This window comes from Lissotriton helveticus, chromosome 1_1, assembly GCF_964261635.1.
Source record: "Lissotriton helveticus chromosome 1_1, aLisHel1.1, whole genome shotgun sequence".
NCBI classification, from domain to species: Eukaryota; Metazoa; Chordata; class Amphibia; order Caudata; family Salamandridae; genus Lissotriton; species Lissotriton helveticus.
In genome coordinates this window covers 1,934,047,834-1,934,056,791 of record NC_136057.1, presented here as the reverse complement: position 1 = coordinate 1,934,056,791, position 8,958 = coordinate 1,934,047,834, and the positions used below count along the sequence as shown (strand labels likewise).

The window sequence follows — 8,958 nt, the reverse complement described above, 5'->3', positions numbered from 1 at the left end:
GGGCATACGCACAGAGGTCAGCACATGGCGAAAACAAATGTCAATCTGAGTTGGCGAATACACAGATAAGACATTGTTCCTATGTCACAAATTAGAGAAGCAAAATGCTTATCCTTAACACTCTATGCAAACCCTCCCGTCCCCTCCCCCCCCCCACACACACATACATACTTAAAAACCACATAGGATATCGTTGGCATGATGATACAACCACAAGGCGGAAAGAGACAATGTCATTGCATAAACATTTCTTCTGTCGATTTTAATGTAGAAAAGAAAAAGCATTCAGCACGTTGCTTTGTTGTAGGTAGGGTGACCAACTGGCATGGGTGAAAATTCAGGACAGTGAGTGTAAAAATTCAGGACAAAGGGTCAAAATTCAGGACAAAAATTCAGGACAGAAGGTCAGAATTCAGGACAAAAATTTGGGACAAAAGGTACATTTTACAGACACATCAAAGGAGGTAGCACAATATTACATAAGTAAACAGACAACCAACACAAGCACAAGTCAAAATAAGTTTATATTAGGTTGAGAGAAACTTGCACTGCATCTGTAGTGTGCCGGAGGGAAACTTAAATACCTGCATTTGCATATTGGAGAAACCTGGGTAACATTATCCAAAATGAAACCTCCACCCCCCAGAGCTTGGCCCCTGGTGAGGTGACAGGAGCCCGTAAACAAAAACAGTTTGCCATGCTCTGGGCTCCCCAGGAGCAGTGGCTGCTGGTGACATTTGAAAGTGGTGAGCGTAAAAGCTTGTGATGAGTGCCCAGTGGCAAGCGCAGCGAGCGCGCCTGAACCTCATTAGGAGGGGTGACGGGGGTGGGGGGGTTCTTCCCTGAGAAAGGGATGAAAAAAGAGTGGACAAATGGTGCCTTTCTAAGAATATTTGAGAAAGCAAGAAGGTTAATAAAGCAATTGTGAAAGTGTAGTTATTACATCTATAAAGAGATTTCATGTGATAATGACATTGGAAACTGCTTATACAGTATAACCACATAGCTGTTAGTCTGTCTGACATGGCTGCCCATCTCTCTCTGCCCTGCCTCCTCTCGAGCCCCAGCCTCTATCTTCGGACCTGCCAGGCCCTACTGTTTTTGTGCTCTCCCTTATCTCCACCTAGTTCCCGGTCAGTCAATGCCTTGTGCTGTCTGTGCTCCCTCGGTTCCAGTACATTGTCTGTTTGCTAGACATTTCCTGTGCAATTGTTCGACACCTTTGCATTGCTTGTAAGCTCCCTCTCCTCCTGATGCTCTCTGTCTCTGGACCATCAATCTCCTGCGGTATCCTTCAACTCCAGTGCTTTAGTCCTGCAATCCCTCCACCCTGTGCCTTCACCTTCACTGCACCCCCAGCCTCCTGCAATCTCAAATCTCAGATCCAGAACATTACGGTTAAGTCAATTCTCCAGATCATTCTAAAATACTCTGTTCACAACAAACGCACGAGGAAGAGGTGTGGCGCCGCGACTAGGGCGACTGACTCCGGAATCTGGATATCACCGTTCGAGCACCGGCGGCAGATTAGCCCAGCACCATGTGACTCTGGGCAATAGCCTGCTTAATCTTCCCGACGGCCGCCAGCGCCTAGAGACCCTTACGGGTGATTGTGCGCTTTACAAATGTAGATTAATATTATTACTATCTACATAAAATAAAAATCTGTCTCCTGCTAGAAAATATGTTTTTGGACCTTGGAGTTTGAGAGGGTAAGGTTGCAATGGAAGGAGCCAGAATTGCATTAGTTTGCTCTTTGCTTATCTCCTGCTCCTCAGATATTCTACTTTACCTCCAAGGCATATGTCATATCTGTCCTTAAGAGTTTCCTTTAATATTTTTAGGCAAAATTCTCAGTCCTCATGGTGCTCGAGTGGCAAACAGATGGCAATACAAATGTAATTTGCAGTTTTTCTACCGTAGACATGGCATGGCTCTTTATAAACATTAAAGGAATTATGAAGTTACTGTCATGGAATAAGTAGCCAAAAGTGGGACAAAAATAATGCGTTGAAATGTTCTAACAGGATACATTTAGACTACAGACAAAAAGCATGTCAAAATGGGGTGGCAAAAACCCTACAGCATTCTGGGAAGCCTTCTCACGCAAGCCAGCAACAAAGAACTGAGGTTGTGCAGCAATAACCAATACAGGAGATAATTGCACTTGGAAGCTGCTGATCGTTCATTAAAAAGCGAGTCTATGTTTTTCAGCTTGAAATGATCACTGCATATCTGGCTTTAATTTATTTCACTTTCTTCATTTTTTTTTCCCGCAATTAAGTTTTTTTTTTTTTTTTTTTTCTGTGTGGCTGATTGTGTAACACATTACAGTTTTTATTTCATGAAATATCTGGTGCACTGTGTTTCTGTACAAACAGCTGTCCCATCAGCTACCTCGCACTGTACTCTCTTGCCAGTGTGCACTAAACCACAAAGGCCTGCACAGGGTTGTGAATGATTCATTGCATTTCATCCAAATATTTTAGAACTATAGCGCGCCATCAATACACTTCTTGTACCTCAAATGTGTTCTGGAATGCCAGTTTATGACCTTATTTAGAAAATAAAAAATATGTTCCCCGAATGTCAGAGGTGGAAGCATACACATCAGCCAATCAAAAGGACAATGTATAAGTTATGCTCCAAAGGAGGGACAAACAAAAGAAGAGGAAGGAAAATACTGAATAAGCAAATAATATCTACTACCTTCCTCTGCTCTCTTTCCAGCAAACACATGTTTCAAGGCTACCATTCTCAATATCAAGAGTGTTTATCACCTTTCTCCCTAATTGGGCTGTGCTCTCTATATAGGGCTTCATAACTTATAAACATATTAAGTAATATACTGTACATATACCAAAACCACAAATATAAATCACATCTACATTACGTTATGATAGCATATATAAAATATTCTCTTCAGTCCTTTACTTGTGGTTCCACCTATTCATAAGGCAACTTTAGGGGCCAAGGTTAAGAAAGTGGGATTAGCAATATTATACAGTTCATACATTTATCTCCTACTGACAAATTTTAAACTACATTTTTGTAGGTGTACAAATCTGAATCTATAGGTCATAGACTGAGGGGCAACTTTTTGGTTATCTTTTTTGCTGTTAAGGTATCGTCATAAACTTTTAAAATAATCGACATATGTCCCTTTGGTTTAACAGAAGTAAAGAATTAAAAAATACTGTGGAGACATTGCACATACAGTCTGTCGTATAGATATTATTCTAGGTATAGATATTATTCTAGCAGACAACTGATTCCTAGCCAATCACATTGGGATGTATTAAAATGGTGAAAAGTAAGAGCAATCTTCGTTGCATTTTTACAAACAATGGTAAAAACATTTTTGTTTACTTCTAGGAGGGCCAAATATGTATTCACTACTAAATGAAGTTGTGGTGAACTTTCTGAAACAGATTACAAACAAACCCACCTGTTAGTGTACCATTTATCTCCGCAAACATTAAAAATCACAAACGTCATTAGGTCATCATCTGGTTTTCCATTCTGCACCCAACCAGGGAGAAAGAGTGTTCCTCTAGGGATCACTGTTGCTGTGCAATTGAAGTTCTCACATCGCTGACATTTAATTTTATTTGTGGTGGTTCCCTCCACACCATGGGGAAGCTGGTGTTCCAGGACTTACAGTTCTGTATGTGAAGCCCTGAGTCTCCTTAACTCATCACTAGCCATTTCCAGGGCAGTCATTTTAACAAACTCTTTTGTGCTAAGAGCTTCTGAGAACAAGTGTTGCCTCAAGTGGGGGGTTTTGAGGTTCTTCAGGTTTGAGACTTTGCTCCTGATGCTAATTTGTTACTTTTTATTATTGTTGGCGTGTGCAGAGAAGATGTCCTCTTCGATTTTCTTTGCTAAATCCCAAATTACCTCTTCTTCATTCGCTTGCGATGTAATGGAATCTGCCAAAGCTCGGTAAAGCAACTCTGTGCATTTGGTCCTCAGAGAGGCCATATTGTGTTCCTTTTCCCGGTGTGTTACAACATTTTTCACCAGTTCCAAATGACAACCAGGATTGTCCTCTTGACTAAGACTGAGGTCGATCTTCAGTGCACTGTATGCTTCCTTTTGTACGCTTTCTAATGGCAATGGATATGATGAGTGCAAGACTTTCATAGAACTGTGCTCCAAAGAGGCCTCCGTTGGCTCTTCTGAAAGCAGTTTAATGTTTTCTTCATCACCTTTTTTCTTTCCTTGAGAAATGCCATTTTGCAAGTGCGTGGATCCATCGTAGATGCTTCTGTAAAGCGCTTTTTAGTTAGATAACAAGAACTTTGCTTTTTTTTCAAATTACATGATGGGCAGGTCTTTAGGACTCTGTTCACAGCTGCAACCAAGTCAGTCTCTTGAAAAAGTTCAACAGTCACATCAGCGATTTCCAGCTCAGCTAAATGGCATTTTATATCATCATTCATAATCCTTTTCAGTGAGCAGTTTCTGAATAAGATGTACTCTGGTTATGATCTCTTTCTTCAGATTCATACTGGGCTGGTAAGCTATCTGTGTTAACACTCACTCACGAGGCATGTAAATATCACTCTCATGCACAACAATAACCCAGAAATCATGTCACAAGTTTTGAAAGCTGGCTGACTGCGGATTTTCACGCAATAAAGTTAAAAGTAAAAGTTAAGATGTGTGCTGCAAGGTCGGTTAAGTATTTTTCTTTTTAATTATAAAAACCAACATTTTTAAAAAGAGAATCAGAAAATGTACCCTTCAGGTAGACTAGCCTGTGTAGATTTCCTTTTACAAATGTCAAATTGTTCCGATCCGTGAGAAGAGCAGTAAGTGCAAGAGGAGGCCCAGCAAATGCTGTCACTGGCCCATTATCATTTCTGTATGTGATAATTAGGCCGACATACAGAATGATAATGGGCCTGATAGCAGTCTGTGGCCAGGTCGGGGAGGGGCTGCAGCAGGCCACTGATCCCAGCAGGAGCGCGAGCTGGCCCCTGCAGAGAGAGTTACAGGACTCTCAGGCTGCTTGCAGGGGGCAGGTCGTGATAATGGCTGAAATTACGGACAAAAGGCGTCCGTGAAAGAAGTCTTCACGGACAACAGACAAGAGGCCGAAATTACGGGCAGTCCGTGAAATTTACGGACGGTTGGTCACCCTAGTTGGCATATCTTTACTCTTTAACATCTCAGGCATAAGGGGGCGTGTCCTCCGCGGGATTTAGAAACCACCAAGGTATCAGAGACGAGAGGTACTCGGGGAGTTTGTGCTTGCCATAAGCAGCACATTTGTTAACACCCTGCTCCTGTACATAGCTTTTGCCCCTACCCGCAATTGTGTATAGAGCCAGGGTGCTCGAAGTAAAGCCTGAAAAACTGAAGGATTTGTTCATGTCCGCCACAGCAGCTCTGAAGTCGAAGGAGGGGCGCAGACCAGCAACTGTAATTCAAATAATTTCAAAAACGGTCTCGAGTGCAGTTAAAGAACAGCGGAGAATGGGGAGAGAAGCACGCCGATGAGATAAGGAATATGAAGGGCGGTAGCTGAGCAAACGAGATGAAGTTATTTTTATTTTTATTTTATTTTATTTTTTTTAAGTTCAAAACGTTTTATTAGATTTTAAGGCAGTAAATAAATAGTAAAACATAATAAAAAGTGATTCAGGTGTTGAATATCGATAAAGAGTAATATAACAATGGGGACCAGGTTACAAAAAATTCATCAGAGAAGTTGCATATAATTATTGTAAAAAAAAAACAAAGAAATAGTGATCTGGATAATAACAGGCATCAACAGTATCACTATGTAATAGAAAAGAAAAAAGAAGAGCTAGCAAGAGAAAGGAGAAAAAAGAGAAAGAAAAGTTAAAGGAAAAGAGGAAGAAAGCAGGGACGGAAGAGAGAGGGAAGAGAAGATAGAGAAACGAACTCCTCCTGTGGGGCTCTACAAACAGACACACAAGACACACTTAATCAGGTGACACAAAGGGATATTGAGCAACTAAACCTTTCGAGGCTAAATCCATATATGCATCCAAAGCTCTCCAAACGCCACAAGAAATCGAAGGAGAGAGATGGGCCTCATCAACCGAGGTGTGCGCACTTCTCAAAAAAGAAACCCATGCCCACCAGGTATGGTATGAGACTGAGGAAAAAGACTTCCATTCCATAAGAATCACTTTGACAGCAACAGTTAATAGAAGATCTAGTAATTGTAAATCTAAGGGATCTAGAGGCAACGGTATTGGAGAGGCCAAAGGACCCAGCATAATCATGGGAAAGGAGAGCTGGAATTGAACATCAAAGATTAACATAAGATGTTTATGCACCATATCCCAAAAGAATTGTAGAAGAGAACATTAAAAAAACATACGTGGAAAATTACCAGCTGTTAAGCCACAACTCCAACAGAGGTCATTCTCCTTCAGAGCCAGGGAATGCAAGCGAACTGGAGTCCAATGAAGGAGATTGATAGAAAAGAACTTAGACTGAATTAAAGAAGGGGCAATTTTATTACGCAGAGATAACTTCCCAATTAACTGCCAGGAGTCTGGTGAAATATGTTGTGTAAGATCATGAGCAAAAGGTGGAGAAGTGTGGCTCAGGGGTTAGAGGCAGCAGACCCGGAAGCTGAGATCGGTCCTGGACCAGGGTTCAATTCCCCGCCTCGGCGGGGTCTTGGGCTAAAAATTCCACGAACTCGATAATTCTCGCCCTGGTGCCTCCTCGACTCACGGGTTCACACTCTGCGACTCTGGGTAATAGCTTGCTTAATCTCCACAACGGCCCCTCGCGGCGGGATGCCTGACTTTCACCTTGTGGATACCCTGCTATCTCACAGGGGAATACCAGGAAGGGTTCCCTAAGCAAGCGCCGGGAAATCCACTGCGGGTAGCTGTGCGCTATATAAGCTCATTTACATTTACATTTACAATGACGCAACCATTTTTGTTGGGTAACAGTATGCTGGGCAGAAATGTCGGAAGAGAGAAATTTATAAATTTTAGAAGCTACATGACCAGTTCTAAGCCAAAGGTGAAATAGGGTAACAGTAGGGGAATTGGGAGCCAATCGTAATTTAGCAAGAGCAACTTTAATTTTTAGAAATGTGTAAAAGTCTAAGTTAGTGAGAGAAAATTGTTGAGCTAAGGAGGAAAAGGGTAACGGATCATTATGTGAGTCATAAAGATGTCGCACAAGCGAAATCCCTTTAGCCGCCCAATAAGACATCAACTTGTGGTCAATGACAATTTTAATCTTAGAATTACGCCAAATTGAGGACCAACGTGATTTGTGAATAGGAATAGCGACTCTCTTATCAACCAGCCGGACTGCAGCAATGGTATCTAAGATAATCGAACGAGAAAACGGAATAGATAAGGTGGAAGTGGTTAAAAACTAAGAAGGTGGCAAAGGGGCAGAGAGCTCCTGTTCAATTAACATCCAGGAAGGCATAAGTGTGGCAGGGTATGCTCAGATGTGAGTCCCTTGCTCACTTTGCCACTGAATTTAAGCAAGCCGGGCTGAAGACGGCTGTAATGCCAGAAACCGGTCCTCGGAAGCTTGTTTCCGGTCCAGGGAAGGCATGGCTTGGCAGATCGGGCTGGACTGTTCCCATGAGGCACAGGGTCAGACTGATTTGCATATAGCCATGTCTGAACTGGGGTGGCAGAGTGGGCTAAAGAACGGTGATGGATCAAACCCAGATCTTTTGACTGGGTGTGATTGTTTGATTGGTTCGGATGCTCCGTCCATCACCACCCCCTTTTGTACCGCTTTGGCCGCCATAAGTGTGGCAGGGTATGCTCAGACGTGAGTCCCTTGCTCACTTTGCCACTGGATTCAAGCAAGCCGGGCTGAAGACGGCTGGAATGTCAGAAACCGGTCCTCGGAAGCTTGTTTCCGGTCAGGGAAGGCATGGCTTGGCAGTTCGGGCTGGACTGTTCCCATGAGGCACAGGGTCAGACTGATTTGCATATAGCCATGTCTGAACTGGAGTGGCAGAGTGGGCTAAATAACGGTGATGGATCAAACCCAGATCTTTTGACTGGGTGTGAGTGTTTGATTGGTTCGGATGCTCCGTCCATCACCACCCCCTTTTGTACCGCTTTCGCCGCCATAAGTGTGGCAGGGTATGCTCAGACGTGAGTCCCTTGTTCACTTTGCCACTGGATTCAAGCAAGCCGGGCTGAAGACGGCTGGAATGCCAGAAACCGGTCCTCGGAAGCTTGTTTCCGGTCCAGGGAAGGCATGGCTTGGCAGTTCGGGCTGGACTGTTCCCATGAGGCACAGGGTCAGACTGATTTGCATATAGCCATGTCTGAACTGGGGTGGCAGAGTGGGCTAAAGAACGGTGATGGATCAAACCCAGATCTTTTGACTGGGTGTGAGTGTTTGATTGGTTCGGATGCTCCGTCCATCACCACCCCCTTTTGTACCGCTTTGGCCGCCATAAGTGTGGCAGGGTATGCTCTGACGTGAGTCCCTTGCTCACTTTGCCACTGGATTCAAGCAAGCCGGGCTGAAGACGGCTGGAATGCCAGAAACCGGTCCTCGGAAGCTTGTTTCCGGTCCAGGGAAGGCATGGCTTGGCAGTTCGGGCTGGACTGTTCCCATGAGGCACAGGGTCAGACTGATTTGCATATAGCCATGTCTGAACTGGGGTGGCAGAGTGGGCTAAAGAACGATGATGGATCAAACCCAGATCTTTTGACTGGGTGTGAGTGTTTGATTGGTTCGGATGCTCCGTCCATCACCACCCCCTTTTGTACCACACACTGTTAACCCTGCATACTCACACACTGCTCACCCTGCATGCTCACACACTGCTCACCCTGCACACTCACACACTGCTCACCCTACACACTCACACTGCTCACCCTAAGTAATGCGAAAAGACCTAGCTCTACCCTTTGGCCTGTGTTGTAATCGTACAGTAGGTTGTAAGTAGTTGCGCTTGATTGGTTGCTG

General features: G+C 43.7%; 1 pseudogene; it reads right to left on the bottom strand.

The window, feature by feature from the left end:
* Positions 1 to 3,432: 3,432 nt before the first annotated feature.
* LOC144775907 (transcription elongation factor A N-terminal and central domain-containing protein-like) lies at positions 3,433 to 4,512 on the bottom strand (annotated as a pseudogene).
* Between the last annotated feature and the right edge of the window lie 4,446 nt (positions 4,513 to 8,958).